Consider the following 20,905-nt stretch of genomic DNA (forward strand, 5'->3'; position numbering starts at 1 on the left):
TTTTTTGTAACGTTTCCAAATCGGTATTTATTATCATTTTGTTCTATGTCACCTGAGCTCAAAAACTGAACAGGGTTGAAACTGATGTCTAGACCGATTGATAGCAGCTATAACGCACTGTACACTCGTTTTTTCAACATAAGGTTCTTTCCCCCGAATAGAGAGGGTGGCTCCCGACAATGCGTAAGCAAGCAAGGATCACTAAAGCCTTCATACTTTAACGGCCAAGTCGTAAATGAAGCCTACAAGCTTCCATATACACCTACACATAAGGTTCATCGGTTAATACTGCTGGAACTCCTGAACAAATACATTTACGCATTAAATCTGAATCAATTGTTTATCTTGGGGTGAGCTCTCATAAGTTCAAAGGAAAAGGAAAGCCAGTATAGGATATATTAACTATTTTTACACACACAATATCCACAATGAAAAACGAACATGATAGACGATTTCCGTTTGTCAAAAGGCCTATTTCTTGCTGTACATCGACCTATATGGCTTAATATCCATTAACACCGTCTCATAATTCAAACCATTAGGAATACTGGAAATAAAACACTAATAATTATCAAACATATGTTGTGAGTTCTCTTGGATGCTGATTAGACTCGGTGGGAGCTTGTTCCCAGGTTGTTGGGGGAAGGGAACAGGAATTAGGATACCAAATCAAGGTGTGCTCTCCAAGTTGTGCATCAAGTGACATCGTGGAATCTTGACTCCAAGAAGACCGGAAAGGTCTTCTCACCTACCTGCCATCTCTGATCTGTAATGGAGAGAGGGAGAGGGAGAGGGAGAGAGGCGCGGGGGGAGTTAGAGAAAGGGGATTCCATCAAAGTTATGAGTTTTCTTCAGATTTAAACTGCAGCTCGATCAGAGACTCGCTTACTCCATGAAGGCTTATACCTGGATTACCACTCGTTCAGGGGATGAAAGGGAAAGATCAATAAATCCAACGCAGTAGCCGAGTTTTCTCATCTATAAATAAAACAGTATTGGGCACAGCCGTTAATCCTTCGTACTTTTCCGTAAACAGTTTATTTCCCACGAATTCTGATATAAGCCGACAAACGTGGGCTTACAACAGCTTGGAATAAGGACAAAATTAAAGTAGACAAGGGGATAAATTGGAGGAACTGGTATTATAGGAAATTTAACCTCAAATACCCCTAGCCACATTTACACGCTTTCATCTCTTGCAACTGCATCCGAACTTTTTAACTAATTAACGCAGTCTCTCTCCCCTCTCCCTTATCATTACTGAATCATCCGCAAACGTCGCCCATTCCATAAATTATCTCATTCAAAAACTTTTGCACTTTACATCTTGCATCTGGGTGTCCTTACAGACTTCTTGCATCACTCCATCCATAAAGATATTAAAACAACCAAGGAGATCATAACACACCCTTGTCTCTGAACAATTCTTTACGCCAAACCAGACTTCCCTGACTAAATATTCTGCGCACGCACACACACACACACTCACACCTGTGTACGTTTATCGTGTGTCCTGTTAAATATGACATTACGTAATTACATATTTGTACCATTCGTTGCAAAGTGAACTATGAAACCAACTAGAACAGATTTAACCATTACTATTATTGCCCAGCTAGTTTAAGCAGCAGTCCACTGACAGTGCTGTATTCTTTTCATACTAGTTACTGCCATCATCCTTTTCTACTTTAAATTCTATATCTTTGACCTCTCTCTTTACTTACGGTGACCAAGCTTTAGTAGAACGACGTGATCTGAACAAACAAATTTATTTCAATTCTGGGAGAAACCTGTTATTTGTTATATGAATCTAACACCCTTTTCAAAACTGGAAAGCCAGAAATGCATTTTGACTTGTGGTGCCTCGGTTGAGATCTAGTGGCAGCCATTGACTTTTTTTTATTCTTACTTTACACCCATGAATCATTCACACAAGTTTTAGGAGAAATAACTCTGTACAGGATTTTAGTACATGTATGTATATGTTAAAAAACAAAACCTTTTAGTGCAAATGTCCATGAAATAAAAACCGTTCTCAAACTAGGAGAATGGAAAAAAAAATGAGGAAAAAATAGACACAAAAATCCTATTAATGAAAATCTCCAGTATTTTCTGTTTTTACTATAGGATTCTCTCTCTCTCTCTCTCTCTCTCTCTCGCACTCTCTCCCGTCTCTTCTTCTCTATCTCTCTCTCCTCTCTCTCTTCTCATATATATATATAATATTATATATATATATATTATAATATATATATATAGATATATATATATATACATATACAGATACAAAATAAAAATTACATATACATGACCACTAAAATAAGTACGGCTGAAGAGAGAAGAAGATAGAGAGAGAGAAAAAGAGAGAGAGTAAAGTAGGAGAGAGAGAGAGAGAGAAGAATAAGCGAGAGAATCCATAGTAAAAACGGAAAATACTGGAGATTTTCATTAACAGGATTTTTGTGTCTATTTTTTTCCTCATTTTTTTCCATTCTCCTAGTTGAAGTTTTATTTCATGACATTTGCAAAAGGTTTTGTTTGTGAACATATACATACATGTACTAAAATCCTTTACAGAGTTATTTCTCCTGAAACTTGTGTGAATGATTCATGGGTGTAAAGAATATATATATATACATATATATATATATATATATATATATATATATATATATATATATATATATATATATATATATATTATATTATAGTAGTAACAGCACAAGGTCATCCCCCTTCATGTGCAACTCCGCTGTCATCTAGTCCCCCGCCGCCGAGGGTAAAAGCGATAACAACTTTATGAATTTTATGAACGCGATGCAATGTTGATGAACGTGGCCGAGTGCTGGAGAGGAATGGAGGGCAAAGAGGTGGGTAGGGGGTTACACAGAGTAAGGGGAGGGGGAGAGAGAGGGGAAGCCAGTGGTTACTCGAAGGTAACAACAATAGTTCAATGTGCAAACAAACAAATATATATATGTTATGGTCGTTGTAATATTTAAACTCGGACAATGCACCCTTAAGCTTCCTACATGGAGCATTATGGGTCGGACAATGGCGAATTTGTTTTCGTATTTACTTGATGCATACACAAGTTATTGGTGCCCATTCACCTGGCAGCTCTGTAGATTTCAATAATGGGTATATTCTCTTAATCTACCGGGACAAAACAGCATGAATCTCCAGACTTTGGTTAGGAACTGTATTTGCTTTATTACAAAATAAAATAAAGGCTTTAAAGTATCATGGAATTCTGTGTATTAGAGAGAGAGAGAGAGAGAGAGAGAGAGAGAGAGAGAGAGAGTGTACCCCACTCGATGTCGTTATGTTAACATTAGAGACAAAAGCGAGAATAGAAGACCATATTCAGACTTCAAAGCCCAGCCACAATAGGACTTAATAGAATGAGAGAGAGAGAGAGAGAGAGGAACTCCTGCCTGGGTTCCATACCGTTTTCTCATTCGCGTTGATAGTGCGAGATGGGCGTTTTCTCGTTCACTCCATTAAAGACATAAGGAATCGCGCGCTGCTTATCGGAAAATCGCAGATTGACGTCATACAGGATGGAATCAATTATTTATCTGCGTATCAGTTCGCAGCAAACATTTCACATACTTTTTCTGATGTAGTAGAGTCGGAGGTTGGATTTATTGTTGGAAATACATCCCCATATCGGCAGATAAGATCCGATACGATTGTGCGGTCACTGATATTGTCATTATTGTTACTGCTTCAAGGATTATGATCGAATCCGAATCTACATAAATCAGACAATGACTTATCAGGTGTTATACAATTTCGATTTAAATTGAGTCGAAAAGAATTTTTGGTTTTGTAATAACTGGACTGATGGGTAGCTTATTATTTGTTCGATATTATTTTCTGTTTATACAATAAAGTTGCGGGATTGGGTGAAAATAGCAGCTTTTATCAACCAGTTCTAAGAGATAAAATGATATGACAAGTAGTTTGTCAAGATGAAACAAGATGTGGTCCGACCTCCAGCTTACTGGGGACGCGTGCACGATTTTCCCTTCACGCATAAGTTGTAAACATTATATTCCTAACTTTTAACGTAAATTAAAACGTGCTAATATCTACAGTCAAACATAGCCTTACTTCACCAACGAAAATTACAATAAAAATGCTATACTTACTTAGAAATACTTTTTCTATTCTGCTTAACATACACATTTTTTACATTTTCATTCTAATTAATAAATCATAAATATCCTATCCTAAAATTCCTGCATCTTTTAACTCAACGCGAAACACCTTTTTCAGACCTTTTTAGGCTCTTCCTAGACCTTTCCTACCCCACCAACAATAACAAAGTAGTTTCTAGGCTTACTCCCCGAGTAAGCGAAATGAGATCAACGCAGTTACTATAGGGAGAGCAATAAATGAAATTACTAGTCTCATCAAACCATTTGGTTTTTACATTGCAGTTTTGATGAATTTCTTGGGTTGAAGAGTCTGGATAAAACTGTAGAGCTAAAGTTGATCGTATGATTGCAAGGTAGTCATTTATGAACTATATTCCCGGATGCAATTATGTGCGTAAAACCTCATGTATTCCCAGGCGCAATTATGTGCGTAAAACCTCATGTATTCCCAGGTGCAATTATGTGCGTAAAACCTCATGTATTCCCAGGTGCAATTATGTGCGTAAAATCTCATGTATTCCCAGGTGCAATTATGTACGTAAAACCTTATGCATAACCATCTTTATTTCAAAGACTGAAGGGTGGTAATAGTCTTCAACTTTAAGGCTATATATTGGAATCCTAGGTTGATCAACTAGTTCCCTATGGCCTGGAGAGCGCTATTGCAATTTAATTAAAGTATTTTGTGCACTTAACGAATAGCATAAAAATTCTTGCATTGAGAATTTGGGAAAAAAAACAAGGTTTTCTGGTTAACTAAGATTCAGGAAAAAAAAAACGAAGATTCAGAAAAACACAAAAACAATGTTTTTTGGTTAACTTAGATTCAAGAGAAAAATAAAAACAATGTTTTTTGGTTAACTTAGATTCAAGAGAAAAATAAAAACAATGTCTTTTGGTTAACTTAGATTCAAGAGAAAAACAAAAACAATGTTTTCTGGTTAAGTTAGATTCAAGAGAAAAACACAAAAACAATGTTTTTTGGTTAACTTAGATTCAAGAGAAAAACAAAAACAATGTTATCTCGTTAACTTTGATTCAAGAGAAAAACAATGTTGTTTGTCAACTTGAGAATCAGGAGAACCCCTGTTTTCCGGCTAACTAGACTGTAAACAATTTCAGTTAAACTGACTACCTGCCTTCAAAACTGCCATAACTTTCCCCTTGTTTTTTGGTTAGTAGCCGAACCTTTCGGATATTTTCCTTGCCAAATCTGACGTTACTTTCGCTTTCATTTTAACGGGGGGAAACCACTGCCCCCCAAAAAAACAACGGAAACGGACGAGAGAAGAAATCTGTTTTGGTTTCTATCCCAGACCAACTCAGCAGGTGCTACTTCTCAGACTTTCGGTTCGTGTTTTATATCTCTTAATTACATCACTGCCTATAAAAACAGCTTCATCTGTTACGCGGAAACGAAAAACTCTTGAAGAGAACTGGCAGCCACTGCGCAAATAACATTAGTTGTATGAAAATCTTTTGCTGTAAAGATTGAGGAATTTAGTGAATGCTGTAAGGAATCTAGAGCGACACTGGAATATAGTTTTATTCATTATTATTATTATTATTATTATTATTATTATTATTATTATTCTTATTATTATTATTATATTATTATTATAATAACGTAGACCATTACCCATAACCTACCATACCTATTATTATTATTATTTTATTATTATTATTATTATTATTATTATTATTATTATTATTATTATTATTATTATTATTATTATTATTATTATATGATAACGTAGATCATTACCTATATAGCCTACCATACCCCTTTCCAATAAATCTCTCGCACAGTTAATGCATATTCTAGATCCGTGTTAAAGTAAAAGAATTGAACTGAATTGAATATTATTATATAATTTAGGGCAAAGACCCAGCACTGGGACTAATGAGGTCATTCAGCGCTGAGACGGAAATTGACAGTAAAAGTTTCAAAGGTGTAACAGGAGAAAAACCTCAAAGCAGTTGCACAATGAATTAATTATTATGAGAAGGTGGAAAATAAGATGGTAAAAAGAATATGAGTGGAAGTACAGTAAAAGGAACGATGCAAAAGCCTCTTAAGTAATGCCTACAGTGCTAAAGTAAAAGAACCCCCGAGAAATTTATTCTTGAATGACAGATGAAATTGGAAGTAGGCACAGGTCTGAGAAGATGGAGCTAATTGCGTTCTTCAAGAATGGTAAGCCTTTTGCGAAGTGAAATGAGCTTGTCTCCCATTCTGGGTACTGTAAGAGACGTCTCCCTCCACCCTTAACTGCTATTCACAGAGGTCGACTATCCATAAAGTACACTACAGTAGATTCACATCAGCCGTGCATTTGATGTCTCTAGGCCAGTCCCTTACGGCGCTCCTGATTGGCTGTTGATAAGCCAATGACAGGGCTGGAAACTCTCAGTCTCTCTCACGAGTTCATATAAGCAGGCTGTATGTTCTACCTCTCCTGATGGATGCTTTTGAAAGACGTATCCCTCAGGAGTGGAACATACATTCTGCCTATGTGAACTCTCGAGAGAGAGACAGAGTTTCCAGCCCCGTGACTGGCTTATCAACAGCCAATCAGGAACTTCGAAAGGGACTGGCCTAGACATCAAATGCATCGGTGATGTGAATCTACTATAGTCACTGCTTAGGTTGAAAACAGCGAAAAGGATCTCTCTCTCTCTCTCTCTCTCTCTGCTGAATGGAGGACGAACCCACTGACTATGAGAGAAAAAAATTTAATATAAAATAAAAACGTTAAGAACGGCACTGGATGGCTTGTTACATAAAAGTTCCCGCGGTCAAGTATGACTCAATTACAGTGATTGCATTGCCAACACTGGCGCCTTGTGGACATCAAAGTGAGGCAGCCCCAGATTAAATTACGTCGAGCATATTATCTTCTTGAAAGTATATTTACACGCCATTACACCAGCGATTGTTCAAGTGATAACTTATCGCGTATTTCTTTATCGTAAATTATCAATTACATGACGCCATGCGATGACTGGTGTCTGGTCCCGTTCACGTCAATCGCCAAACTCATATTACCCAATACTTATTCCTTCCAAGTGCTCTCAGTAAACAAGCAAAATCTATTTCTTATTATTAATATCAGTTCTAAAGGGTCCACAATACTACAGTGTTAAAAAAAAATACACGGTCTCTTAACACTGTATTATTGTGGACCCTTTAAAACATTATATATACTCTCGCGAGATAGTTTTTTGCCTATTAATATCATTATTATATATGTATATGATATATATGTATGTACGTAAATGCGAATACATAAATCCCAGCGGTCTCTTTAACTTCGCGATTTCCTCATTTTCTATGTAAGTCAAAAAATTAATGAGATTATTGTGACTAACAGATACATATATATATATATGTGTGTGTGTTAGTACGTACTTACACGACTCCAATAAGAAACCCTCTTATAATCTCCCCCCCCCCCCCCAACCCTTATTTACGGCGGCATTGCAGCCTTCGGGAAATTCAGTGTAACCGAATTTGGCAGCTTCATTTGAGGCTCAATTTGTTGGGAAAACTTCATAAAGCTGGAGACGGAGAACGCCAGGATTCCAGAAATCTCTCCTCCCTTCTTTACAGAAAAGAAAGATGTGCATTCTGACGATGGGATGTCGTGCTGGAGTGGCTATTAACGTCGTTTCTGTTGCTTGTGAATCGTAGAAGCGCTTGATTCACCGTATTTATTTTGTTTATTGTTTTTCTTTGTTGTATCTTCCCATAAAAAAATGTTGATATTTTTCTTTGGGGGGTGTGTGTCCATGTGGACGAAATTTTGGTAACATATCTCAAAAATAGGAAGAACGGATTCCGGTAAATGTCACTTGGTAAGTACGTTCACTCAAACAGCTGCTTACTCAAAATTACCTGCAATGACCTGTTGCTGCTCTTACTCCATTCCTAAGGTCTGTTGCGTGGCTGGTGGGTGAATACATAGGTCCAATTTCTTATGTTATAATACACCACGACTAAATCTTCTGTAAGGTGATCTAGACACATATATTTTCAGAACTTGCCTCTTCATGCACGTCATAGTGCAAAGCATGCATTTGCTGCAATTGGGTCGTTCTTATCATTCTAGGTCATTGCTTTCGAAAATCAGGACAGTTTGCTTCGCCCTCCGGCCCTTCCCTTCCCTTCCCTCACAACCAATAAAAAAATTCTGATCTATAATAATGTAATATACTTGACTTATTCATATAAGTTTTTTTCTGGATTTTAGATCATAATATATCACGATATTTACGATATTTCTCTTTACGTCTCTAAGGTAATATTCAGCCCAACAACGTTTACCTCCTCAGAAAGGTTTTATTTTGCCTTGACTTTACAAAACATACAACTGTTGTTGTTTTACTGCCATTCGAAATCCACTGCATTCGACTTTTCACTCGTACCATCTTATACCGTATTTTGGCTGTCGCTCATGCGCATTACTCATTGCATTTATATCGGTCGATTTGGGTCGAGATCTTTCGCTGCAATCACTAAAAATGGGATTTTATTTTTTACTTGGTCTTAAGTCGTATTTAAATAAGAGCGAGAGAGGCCTGTGCTAGGCTGCCTATTCCAGTCTCGTAATTAATGTTTTTGCCAAGTAGAGGAAACTATTTTGAGAGAGAGAGAGAGAGAAAGTGGCCTGGGTTATGCTGCTAATTCCAGTCTCGTAATTAACCTTTTTGCCAAGTACAGGAAACTATTTGAGAGAGAGAGAGAGAGAGAGAGAGAGAGAGAGAGAGAGAGAGAGAGAGAGAGAGAGAGAGAGAGAGAGAAAGTATCCTAATTCAAATCTATTCAAGCCACCTCGTTCCAAATGAACACTTTTGGAAATTCAGAGAGAGAGAGAGAGAGAGAGAGAGAGGAGAGAGAGAGAGAGAGAGAGAGAAGAGAAAGCTTGACTTTTGTTACGGCTAGCACAACTGTTTAACTTGGTCAAAAGCATTTGGAGATGAAAGTTAAAGGTCCGGGGAAGTTAGTTGCTGATTCAACACAAATAGAATCAGGACAGTTTTAGGGTTGAGGCCGCGTTAGAGTTAGATCAAGTTGAGAAACTAAACTTTGTTCATCGGCCCCCAACACTATATTGACCAAGGTTATCTTCGAGGAGTGAGGCTGGAAGAAGAGGGGGAAGGAAGAGCAGGAAAGTTGAAAGTTATAACGAGTGAGGAAGATGCAACAGAGAACTCGAAGAGAGAGAGAGAGGGAGAAAAAAATAATGGATAACGAGAACTGCAGAGGGTGAAGAAGGGGACGGACAGAGGTGCAAAGTGAGAGAGAGAGAGAGAGAGAGAGAGAGAGAGAGAGAGAGAGAGAGAACGGATAAGACAGATGCAAAGAGAAATACGAGAAACGAGAAATATGTGGACTGGGTATTTGCAGTAAAACCGACCGGAAGAAGGGAGACGAGGAAAGTTGCGTGATAAACAGGGAGAGGGGAGAGACATGAAAATAGAGCAGAGAGAGAGAGATGGACTAATGAAGAATTGTGCAAATGAGAGAAGGGAACAAATGCAAAGATGGGAGAGAGGTCAAAAAGTTTTGCTAAGAGAAAATAAAAGTGTTTCCTTCAACAGACATAAGGGGCAATCTGTCATCTGCTCATTTTTTATCGGTTGTTTCATTACAAACCAACGCATAGCCACCTCCGCAACAAATTACATCAGTCCTTTGTTATAACTGCGCAGATGATTTCATATAACGTCATGGTAATAAGAATGGAACATTTCACTTATTTCAAAACTATATTTTATAAATATTTCCTTTTCCGATATGTGGGGAAAGGTTAACGCTAAAGTTGACCTGTTACTTATGTTTATTTTGAGTTTTTTTTTTTTTTTTTTTTTTTTTTTTTTTTTATGTGCCACTTAAAAAATACCCTGAATGGCTGTTAAGGCAGACACCCCGTTGTTTATATCGATATTGCATCTCTATGTGATGGTAAAGGGCGGCCCTGCGAGAACAGATTTAATCTATTTTCATTAATCATCACCTTGTTTCCATTGGTACAAATGCGACTTTTAATCTCTTAAAAATTGCTTTTGCTACGATATGCCAGAGCTTACAGTTGAAGTTTGGAAATATTAAGGAATGAGAGAGAGAGAGAGAGAGAGAGAGAGAGAGAGAGAGAGAGAGAGAGAGAGAGGTTCAAACCGTGCACCCTTGCTGGGTCGACTTTTTTTTTTTTTTTTTTTTTTAACCAAAGGCCGACGGGATGCACAAATAAAATTTAATACTAAGCAAAACTTAATGCTGTCTTCCCTCAAGGAAAGAAGGACAATGTTAGACGTAACTCCAAATACAAGAGTACAAGGACCATCCAAGAAAGCAAATTCTGCTCTGCGTTTTTATACACTCAAGTAGGTCACATTCCCGGATACGATACAGTCAAAATTAAGTTCCAAACCCGGATACGATATGTTTGTTTGTTTGTATGGTGTTTTCACGTTGCATGGAACCAGTGGTTATTCAGCAACGGGACCAACGGCTTTACGAGACTTCCGAACCACGTCGAGAGTGAACTTCTATCACCAGAAGTACACATCTCTCGCTCCTCAATGGAATGGCCGAGAATCGAACCAGCGACCACCGAGGTGGGACGCCAACACCATACCAACCACGCCACTGAGGCGCTTCCGGATACGATATGATATACTATTCAGGTCCCAAGTTCGAATACTATACATTCAGGCAGGTTCTAAACCCAGATACAATACACTCAAGCTTGTCCTAAGCCCACATAGATACAATGGAGTAGGTCCCAGTCCCGATACAATACACTTGAGTAGATCCCATGCCCATTTAAGATACGATACACTCAAACATAGCCCCTAAGCCTTGATAGAATGCGTTCAAGTAGGTCCCAATTACCGATACAAAAGGACTACATCACAATAGGCGACTGACTCGATCCTATTTGAGGCATTTAAAATAACAGATAGGTCTGGATTCCATTCTTCTTTATTAGTCATTTTATTACATGTTTTTTAGTTATTATTATTATTCAGCTGTCCTTTCCCGTCGGAAAAACGAAAGGACAGATTGGAGTGAAACACTCAGCAGTTAGCCAGTCACGAACGGTACCACGACCAGCGTTGGAGACTATAATTCTTAACCTTTGAGATGTTCCAAGACCGAATATAAACTATCTGAGCCTTTGACATAAAATGGAATAATATCAATTTGTACTTGAAGTCACAACAGATCTAACTCAATAAGATCAATTTGTACTTAAAAGTTACAACAGATCTGACTCACTTTGTAACATTTAACTTCTACACTCGAAAACCATCATCTTGACCAAACTTCTCATGATTCATAACTTTCTAAAACACGTCATGACCTTGTTATACATACCCGTCCTCTATCACCTGTTATTTTTTTTTTTTTTTAGCATGACACACCACCATCCCCCACCCCCAGGGCCCCTTCCGCCCCACCAGCATCCAAAGACGCCCAGGCTTTGAGTCACAGGGGGCCAAGTACAATCGTCCTTCATCAGCCGGCGCCATCCCAAACCCTCATTATGAATATTGTAACACCATCAACGACTTCGCTCATCCATGCCTTAACTCATCCAGCCTTCATCCGGTTAGGCTCACGCAAGTGAATCTAGGTTAAACCAATCATTGACGATGTAATCATCCAGCCAGAAATTTAATTAAAGAGAAAGAGGAGGAGGGATTTGATTACAAATTCATATCAATTGGGTACCTCCTGAGAGCTATTTAAACGATCATTCACCATTTAATGCCAAGACGAACCATTAATCTTTACAGTTTGTACCCAGCCGTCGTTCTGAGAGACGGTTATATTTCCTTACAAAATTACGACAGAAATATTAGTTTTACGAAATAAAATTATTCCGTACAGTAATTTTACGAAAAAATGAGATAGTTGTTTTCATGAAATCTCTGAATAAAAACTTATTAAATACGGTTGGAAGTTCAGGTTTTCCGAAAAAAAGGCTACTTTTCTAAAAAAAATATCCCAGTTTAAAATTCTTACACATTACAATTTAATCGCCATTGCATTTGGCAGTTCCATTTAAAGCATATTTCCACATTTTTCGACTACTTGACATGAGTATTCAACAGAACCGACATCAAGCTCTAAGCAACGAAATCTAGCAGGCTTATTGCATCATCAGGAGTTCCCACACTTAATGCACCCTGTCTCTAAAGATCCGCCTTATTTCGAATGTAATTAGGAAGGATTTGGGGAATCTGCGTCATTTGAAGCTGGAAAGTTATTCTCTCGCGGTAGTTACCAAGACAAATACATAAATAAACGTTAACAGCACTATGGGATTTTTTTTCAATCAGAGAAATGATGATTCAGTGAATTTGGCAGAAAATTTTGCGGAATGCTTTTGCTCAGTAGTTAAAAAACTAGAGGACTTTTGTAATTTTTTTTTCTTTAACGTTTACTTTGGTTACCAATTCAACCTTTGGTTTTAAATTATCCTTTGTGGGCATTGTCTCTCTCTCTCTCTCTCTCTCTCTCTTTCTCTGTGTGTGTGTGTGTGTGTGTGTGTGTGTGTGTGTGTGTGTGTGTGTGTGTGAACAGGAAGAGGCAAGGGCTAGAGAGGACGAAGACAAAAAATAATAAACATAATAATAAAGACGCAATGATCTCAAGTATATCTAGATAAGCCGCCCGACGCTGTGACGGAAAAGATCGTATCAGTTGATGGAAAACATGTTACGCAACAAAAACCACAAAAACCATTTGCAGACAACGCGTGGATGGTGATGTGTTTGTTGTGGAGCAGGAGCGCAAAAGTCCTGAGAGAGAGAGAGAGAGAGAGAGAGAGAGAGAGAGAGAGAGAGAGAGAGAGAGAGCTTTTCGCGTCCTTGTAGTATAAACCCAGAACAGCTTATATATGATAGGATCAAAGAGACAAGTAACACCCATGAAATTACCAAGAGGCTTTTGGGGGAAACTACTATAAACTGTTGCTGATGGGTGACGAGAGAAAGCAAGAGCGGAGGTGGGTGATATTTGCGGAAGACTGAACACGAAGGTAAATGAAAGCTCGAATTGCAATCATCCACCAAAGAGACAACTAAAGGGAAGAGGGTGAAGGGTAGATCTGAAAGATAAACACCTCAGATACTCTGGATCTTTTTGTTATGTAACATATAGACTTCTTTTGGTGACTTATTTCTTTCACGTTTTGACTCGAAAGGAACACACTAAGGTACTTAGGCGAGTCTTCTTCCCACGATTAAGCAAACACATTATTACATAACCCTGCAGTGCATGAGAGAACTCTTTTACAGACACAATACTTGCATCAGAATAAAGTTGACCCTGAAATACTGTAGTATAAATACTAAGTGTTATTACTACAGAATAAAACTGAAACGACCCAATTATCTACCTTGCAAACTGATCCAACTTCATGACTGACTGATTATAGCTTAAATGGAAAGACATGATCATGAGCTCTGATTATATAAGGGAGAAGCATGGTGAAAAATGTTACACATGAATTACACTAAATATACACACGCTTTAGTTGTGCAATGTGCATCTTGTATCACATTTCTGTAATGCTTGTATGACCTAGATATTGGGCCTTCAGATGGACCATGGGTAATAAAACGAGGAGTTGCTGCCCTATTGGGAAAGAAATTGCAAGTCGTTCATCAGCGGCTGCTGAGGATTCTAAACCTGACATATTGGCTGAAAGCTCAGAATAAATGATGTTGATCATTTTAGCCTAAAACATGCAGCACTTCGGAGCGTGTTGGAACATTCATTGAGCTTCTTATTAAGAAACCAAGACGGGACGTAGATCGAGATCTCTTTATCAATAGATAAAAAAAGAGGCTAGGTTTTTGAGTGTGTACAATGTTGTGTGTAAGAAACTTGTGGTAGTTGTCGCCGTTATAGACGTGCAAAATCAAATGTTCGTCTAACCCTGGGTTGACTCTTTACAGGTTTGTTAGAAGCTGCAATTGCATATTTGTTGCTCCGGTTGAAAAGGGGGAATATTTTGTGCTTGGCCGATTTGCATTTAAATGGTATATTTTTCTCTTTGTTGCGAATAAATGGTTTATTTTGTGTGTATGTTTGTTGCAAATGTGCGTGTAAAAGTCCTGATTCCTTGACTTAAAAAAAGAAAGAAAAAATAGAAAAAAAAATAGAATCATGGATCTTCTTTCTTAAGTGACGACAAACCATACTGAGCAGGTTTAATCAAGGAATCCGGAGGGTTGACCAAACCAGAGATCCACATTTTATCAGTATGTGATACGTTGGGTGAAGAAAGTTGACATTTATAAATATGACATACAACCGATATAACACCATCTGTTAAGTCGGTTTTGACCAAAAAGCATAAGTACGAAGTGTGCCACTACACACACACACACACACACACACACACACAAAAGGGAGGGGGGGGTTCCGAAATGACGAGTTTTTGTCTATTATAAGCGTCGCCGAATCGCCTGTCACAGCGCTGTCTATCAGACACCTTATCAGCAAGGAACGGTCGACGTCGTTCGCGGAGAATAATATTCGCGTTTGGAAAAGTGTGGCGAAGCTTCACATCAACAACTATCAGCAGTCACTCACCGATTGTTATCAACAGCGAATTTTTTTCTCCCCCTTTTTCCTTCAATATTCCTGTCGATACAGAGGCGGTGGTGGTGATTGTGGTGGGGGGCTGGGGGGGGGGGGGGGGTGGGGGGCGAGAGAAAAACAAGGCCAGCTTGCACCTGCGCACGTTCCTTTTCCGCGAAGGGGATATTAATAGAGATGTAATTCAAATTAAAGAGGCACGGTTTAATGGCAGCCAACTTGGCGGAGGGCAGCGCGAAAATATGACCTTCTAGTCGGGTCATTCCTTGGAAGATGTGATGTCTGAGCGACACTGGAAGGCCAGATTCAAGAATGAAAGGAGAAGAAAATGCTCTTGGAGGAGAAAGGTCTGTCTAGTATCACAATCTTACGCAAGATAATCAATTCCTCTCGAATTATTTTTAATCCATCAGTAAATACATTATTATCTTTTAAATAAGTGGCTGACTTTTGATATTAAGAGTCTGACTGCGTCGACAAAAATTAGACCCACCTAACGATTACAAAAAACGGTTCAAAAATTTTATCTCTTCGAATTATCCACTTGCATCGGATTCAGTGTAATTACAGCCACTCGTTCGGTTTTTGAGCGCACAGAATACTCACTGGAATTCATCACTAACAGAAAACCAGGTGTTATGGCATAACAAGAAACGTGAAGTTGTACAGACGTGCGCTTTATTAATGGAAGATAAACACACAAAAAACAAGCCCTGTCTGGTCACATCTGCGATCCGAATTTGGGCCCCCCATTCTTTTCTGCTCTGTTCACGTTAAGACTACAGTAGTCATTCACGAAATTATACGCATGAAAAAAATTGCAATGTCCATATTAGGATAATACAAAAATAAAAGAGTAGGATATTCCTGGCGAACACCTCGCGTCAGAGTTAGAAGTATTTTTTTGGTAAGTTCATTTGACCCGAGGTATACCATTTGAAGAAAAATTAGATATATAAACACCCATAGAATTAAGTAAACGGATACAAATCATGACATAGTGTGTATGTGAATACATATCTCACATACACACACACACCGACACCAGCCGACACAAACGCACCCAAGGCTTTGTCAAAATCCTCCTTCTGTGAGCACAATGAGCTCAATTACAACTCGCATTGTATCGTCTTTGTTTTTGGAATTCACGGGGTTTTAACAAAGGGTTCCGCAGCAATACGAGAGAGAGAGAAAGAGAGAGAGAGAGAGAGAGAGAGAGAATGAATGTTTATCAGCGTCTCTCTAGCTTTGAAGACATATCAAAACAACTCATTTGCAGTCATTTTTCAGTCTTTCGATTTTGTGTTGTTACGTCGTCGATCGTTTTATTTCCCCTCAAACGTTTTTTTCTTTCTTTTTTTTTACGGTACTTAGTTTGTTGTTGACATTCGCATCAAAGCGAAAACACCTTTCACCTCAAGTCTTCTCAATAACGTTACCAGTTTCTTGACTCTCTCTCTCTCCTGCCAAGGCCTTATTTTTGGCCGATAACGCTCGTCTAAGTAAATTAAGAAAAAATGACATCGACTCATGTCTCGAAGGCGTCAGAGGCAGAGTCTGCGTTGCCATGGCAACGGCTTCTTCATAGCCTCCTAGAATTCTTACTCGTCGAAAGGTAGACGGTGCCAATGGCCGAGAATTCGATTAAAACGCTCTTCTCTCTCTCTCTCTCTCTCTCTCTTTAAGGACTGCCGAAACGCAGCAGTCATTAGCCTACTGATGGAACCGCGGGGCAATATCGTGTGGCTCTTTTTGTAAAAGTTTTTCAGCTCAACTTTTTTTTTTCCTCAGTCCTGGATTTTATCAAGTTGATAATGCCATGAAAACTAATAATTTAAAGAACCAAAGGTTAAAAGGGCTCCCTCCTAAGACAACACAGATAGTATTTACTCGTAAATTACTCTTCAAAACAGCGGGCTGTTTGCCGTCATGCCTACTTTCTTAATTTATATATCTGACCTTGACTCTTGCTTATATATTTCTTTATAAGGCGTATCTTTAGCGATTCGCGTCCCTTTAATTCCCAGGAGCTGAAGCCTACTAATTATATTCATCTTTTTTCGCCAATGCGACCGAGAATCCAACCGGGCGTTTTCAGTGCTACAACTGGAAAACAACAGTAATTAGCAACAAGTTTTTAAGGTGGTTCGATGATTAGCTGGTCAAGGTATTCTGGCATACCTACCAACGACGGTCACCGACGCCATCTTTGTGGATATACCTGCCAAATTTAAGCGCTCAAAAAGACATATAACGCATAAAGGATGGAAGGCCTATCTTCATTGCTCCTGCCAGAACTTGACATTTTAGTGAAGTGACAAGTCTCAGGACCTGGGGCGTATTGATCTTGTTAAGGACTCTCGATGCTTCTCTTCATCACTAATGCGCATCAGGACCATAATGCAGACTTCCTTTGGGATGACGCCAGACCACGCTACCCAGTGCCTCAAAATGTAGAGAGCTTTACAATCGCTGAGATCACCTTAGTTTAGTTTGACATCATAAATCTGGAGTCCTACTAGCCTTGGGGTCACCTGTTGAATCTTCTCAATTTTCTAAGTTTTAACATGTAGTGGCAAAGGCCCCCGGCCTAAAAGGACAATTTGCCAAATGAAAGTGTCCTTGTCCGTGACATCATCTTCGCGAAACTAGGTAACGAGATCGTCTAACAACGTCCATGACGAATACCAGCTCTTGTTCCTCTTCCTAAATTCCTTTTCTCTCCTTCTTCTTCTTCTTCTTCTAATGTTAAACACCCAAGAGCCCTTTCAAGAGGGCGTGGCGCGCGGAGGGTCCGAGTGGACAAATAACCTTAATGAAACGATAGCGTGAGTAAAATGACCTTAAAATAGATTAGGGGATAATTCTGTTATCTCGTTGTTTTTCTGTCGAGGAACGAGGTCTTACTTGAGAGAGAGAGAGAGAGAGAGAGAGAGAGAGAGAATTTGCTGACTATGAGGATAATGGGGGATAATTAGGGCACCGTTTTCGTACATATTTTGCGATTCTAACCCATCGTGTTAAAATTATAAACAAGAATATTTATGCAATATTAAAACTGCATATTGTGAGCGTGGCGTACGACCCGAATGTTCTAGATGGCATCGAGGTATCTGAAGTTCCTAACTGAATCTACATGAAGGGGGAAACCCGAACTTTAGCAAGGGCATCTTCCAACACTGGGATGCCTACAGTGTACAGAAGTTTTGGAGGTGGTTCTTCGCCGTCTTGTATCTAGTATATAATCTAATAGGTTTGGGAATCTAATAGGCTCGGGGTGTCTTGAAGAGACTTTCCCCAACAACACCAATTTACATGTTAACGAGAAGTACCCGAGAAGATAACCCATTGCTACATCATTTACCACCAGGAAGAGGTTCTCGAAAGAGAGAGAGAGAAAAAAATTTTTTTTTTCGTGTTACAAGGCAAAAGTTCATCCTTAAGCCCATGTACACCATTCAGTCTGTCAACCTTAATAGGCCCATGCTTATGGTTTCAGCAAAGGGACATTTCTTTAAGGTCAAAATCGCCATCGATTTAATGGCACTTTGGCGGGGTCGTTGCATTTAAAAAAGGTCAGTGGACCGGGGGAAATCGCATCCGCATCCAAGTATATATATAAATTCGCCAAAACCTTGAGGACTATACGTGCGTCGTCAGCAGGAAATAACATTAGGACTTCATAATATGCTTATGGGACTGCCTGACTTGGAAGTCTTGACTCTCTGTGTGTGTGTGTGTGTGTGTGTGTGTGTGAGACCTTTATCCTATAACGTCATTGCTCCTTTGTCCTAATAAATAGCAGCAGCGTTAAATACCAATACCGAGAGCATTTAATGCCGGGAGCATTTCACATCCTCCTTCCCTTCTCTCAGGAAGCTTCTTCAATATTCTTAATTAATTTTCTGCGTCTCACAAACACCCTGACAACTCTCTCCGGGGGTGAGGCCCCCGAAAGGGAGAGAGGATTCGGGGGCCAGTTTGCTCTCGTGTGTGTGTCTGTGTGTGTGTGTGTTTGTTTGTAGACTTATTCTAGGTATCTGTGCAAGGTAAGTCGGTTGGTACGTGTGCATGTGTCTGAGTAAGGGTGTTTTTGCGAGAGAGCGCTTTTGTACGAATGTGTATGAATGCTCTTTGCGTCTGTCAGTGCAATCTGAATGTGAGGGTTTGCATGTCTTGAGTATGTGTGAATACGCATAGCTTGTGGATGCGGGCTTCGGTGTGTGTTTGTATTGTGATCCTGCGTGTGGTGGTTTGTTGATAAAATTTGTAAAGCAATATTTTTAAAAATAAAACCGCAAAAATATTGTTGCTAAATTCCCATCATTATAAGCACCTTCTAAGGTATTATTAGTTAGCCTTCTATTTGATCAAACTAGAAGATTCGGAACGCTTAATCAAGGAAGGGCTGCTCAGAATATTTTTTTCCAAAAAAAATAATAAATCGGATAAAAAGATGTAATGCCAAAGCAGGAGAAAGTTATAAATCTCGAAATATGAACATATTTTAAATGCTATCGCATATACATGTAGAATTTTCATTTTTTCTTTCCATGTTCTTACCTTTGAATTATTTAAGCCGCGATACTAAAAATAAACGTTATTATCCTCTCTCTCTCTTTCTCTCTCTCTCTACTAACCCTCCACTTATTTTCTCCCATGTCTCCATTCCCCTATTATTCAATTTTATCTTCTCCTCTTCGTTCCAAACCTCTGTTCCACAACTTTCTGAAAATACATCTCTTCCAACTGAGTCAGTCTTAAAGTCTCACATGAACTCGATTCAGTCTCAGATGAAAAAAAAATATAGCCTTGCTCTGATATCTTATCCCAGACTGAGTCAGTCTCAGACAACTCCCTCTCCTACAAAGTCAGTCAGTCTGGGAGTCTAAGACTGAGCACAAGCCGCGAATTGAGGCAGTCCCGGATTGAGTCGAACACGAACTAGTAAACCTCCCCAAGTCCCTTTAATTAATCAAGGGTTTTGGGCTGGAAGGGGTAGCCGGAATCTCTGGGCTATAATTGACCATCGGAATTCATTACAAAGGGTCGCATCGTTAAAGCAATTAATACTGCGTAGAGGATTTTGCTGTTAAAATTTTCCCTGTTTCTCATGTTCTTCGTATAATTGGACGTGGGTGCTTACGGATTCGTTGTTATAAACATTTTGTATATACATACAAACACTATGTATGGATGCGTATGTATGTGTAGAAATACATAAAACTTCACATTCGCAACTACATTCGACTAAACTCCCTCATTTCATTATAAGATTGGCTTCAGAATGGATGAGGTTTTCAGTCTCTTATATAGAGGTCGCATGATCAACACCCATAAAGAAGTGGCTTCAGTCTGCCGGTCAGTCGTTACACAAAGAGTATCGACAATACATTCGCTCCCTCTCTTCCCCGAGAATTGGGGAAACACGAGATATTTTCAATAATTACCGCTACTTTCCAATACCGGCAAACATTACTCTAAAATCGGGTTCGTTGTCATGCAAGATACTTAAAGGAAACGCACAAATACGCGCACACAGACAATTCACCCCGCAGGGGATGGGGGTGTGTTAATGCTGTCAGGGCACCCGACGCGGTGCACTGTAGACATTAGTTAAGGTTCTTTGCAGCGTCCCTTCGGCCCCTTGGCTGCAACCCTTTTCATTCCTTCTACAGTAACTCCGCTCATATTCCCTTTCTTTCATCTTCCTTTCCGCCATCTCCTAAGAATTGTCTCATAGTGCAACTGCGAGGTTTTCCTCCTGTTACTCCTTTGAAATCTTTGGTATTCTCAATTTTTCTTCCAGCGCTTTGGCCTAAATTTTTATATTCCATTCCTTTCCCTAAACAGCCTCAATGCCAGTTACTTGTTTAGGATCCTTCAGCTCCTAAACAAGTAACTGGCATTGAGGCTGTTTAGGGAAAGGAATGGAATATAAACATTTAGGCCAAAGCGCTGGAAGAAAAATTGAGAATACCAAAGATTTCAAAGGTGTAACAGGAGGAAAACCTCGCAGTTACACTGTGAATCTGTTATTAGGAAATTGTGAAAAGTAATATGGAAGAGAAAGGATACGATCGGAACCGAAGTAAGAGAAATGAAAGGGGTTGCAACT

At 39.1% G+C, this 20,905-nt stretch overlaps 1 protein-coding gene and 1 long non-coding RNA gene across 4 annotated transcripts in view; one reads left to right on the plus strand and one right to left on the minus strand.

The window, feature by feature from the left end:
• Positions 1–20,905, plus strand: part of LOC135207981 (uncharacterized) — a 309,193-nt gene that overhangs the window by 264,779 nt on the left and 23,509 nt on the right. The window lies entirely within an intron of this gene.
• Positions 1–20,905, minus strand: part of LOC135207984 (uncharacterized) — a 399,748-nt gene that overhangs the window by 221,918 nt on the left and 156,925 nt on the right. The window contains exon 6 of one of the 2 annotated variants that reach the window (XR_010313092.1): positions 210–766. The exons of the other annotated variant lie outside the window; for it this stretch is intronic. This is a non-coding gene — a long non-coding RNA (uncharacterized LOC135207984). Of the gene's footprint in view, positions 1–209; positions 767–20,905 lie in introns of those variants that run through there. 2 annotated transcript variants of the gene reach the window in all.

Source organism: Macrobrachium nipponense, chromosome 34 (genome assembly GCF_015104395.2).
Source record: "Macrobrachium nipponense isolate FS-2020 chromosome 34, ASM1510439v2, whole genome shotgun sequence".
Classification (NCBI taxonomy): Eukaryota; Metazoa; Arthropoda; class Malacostraca; order Decapoda; family Palaemonidae; genus Macrobrachium; species Macrobrachium nipponense.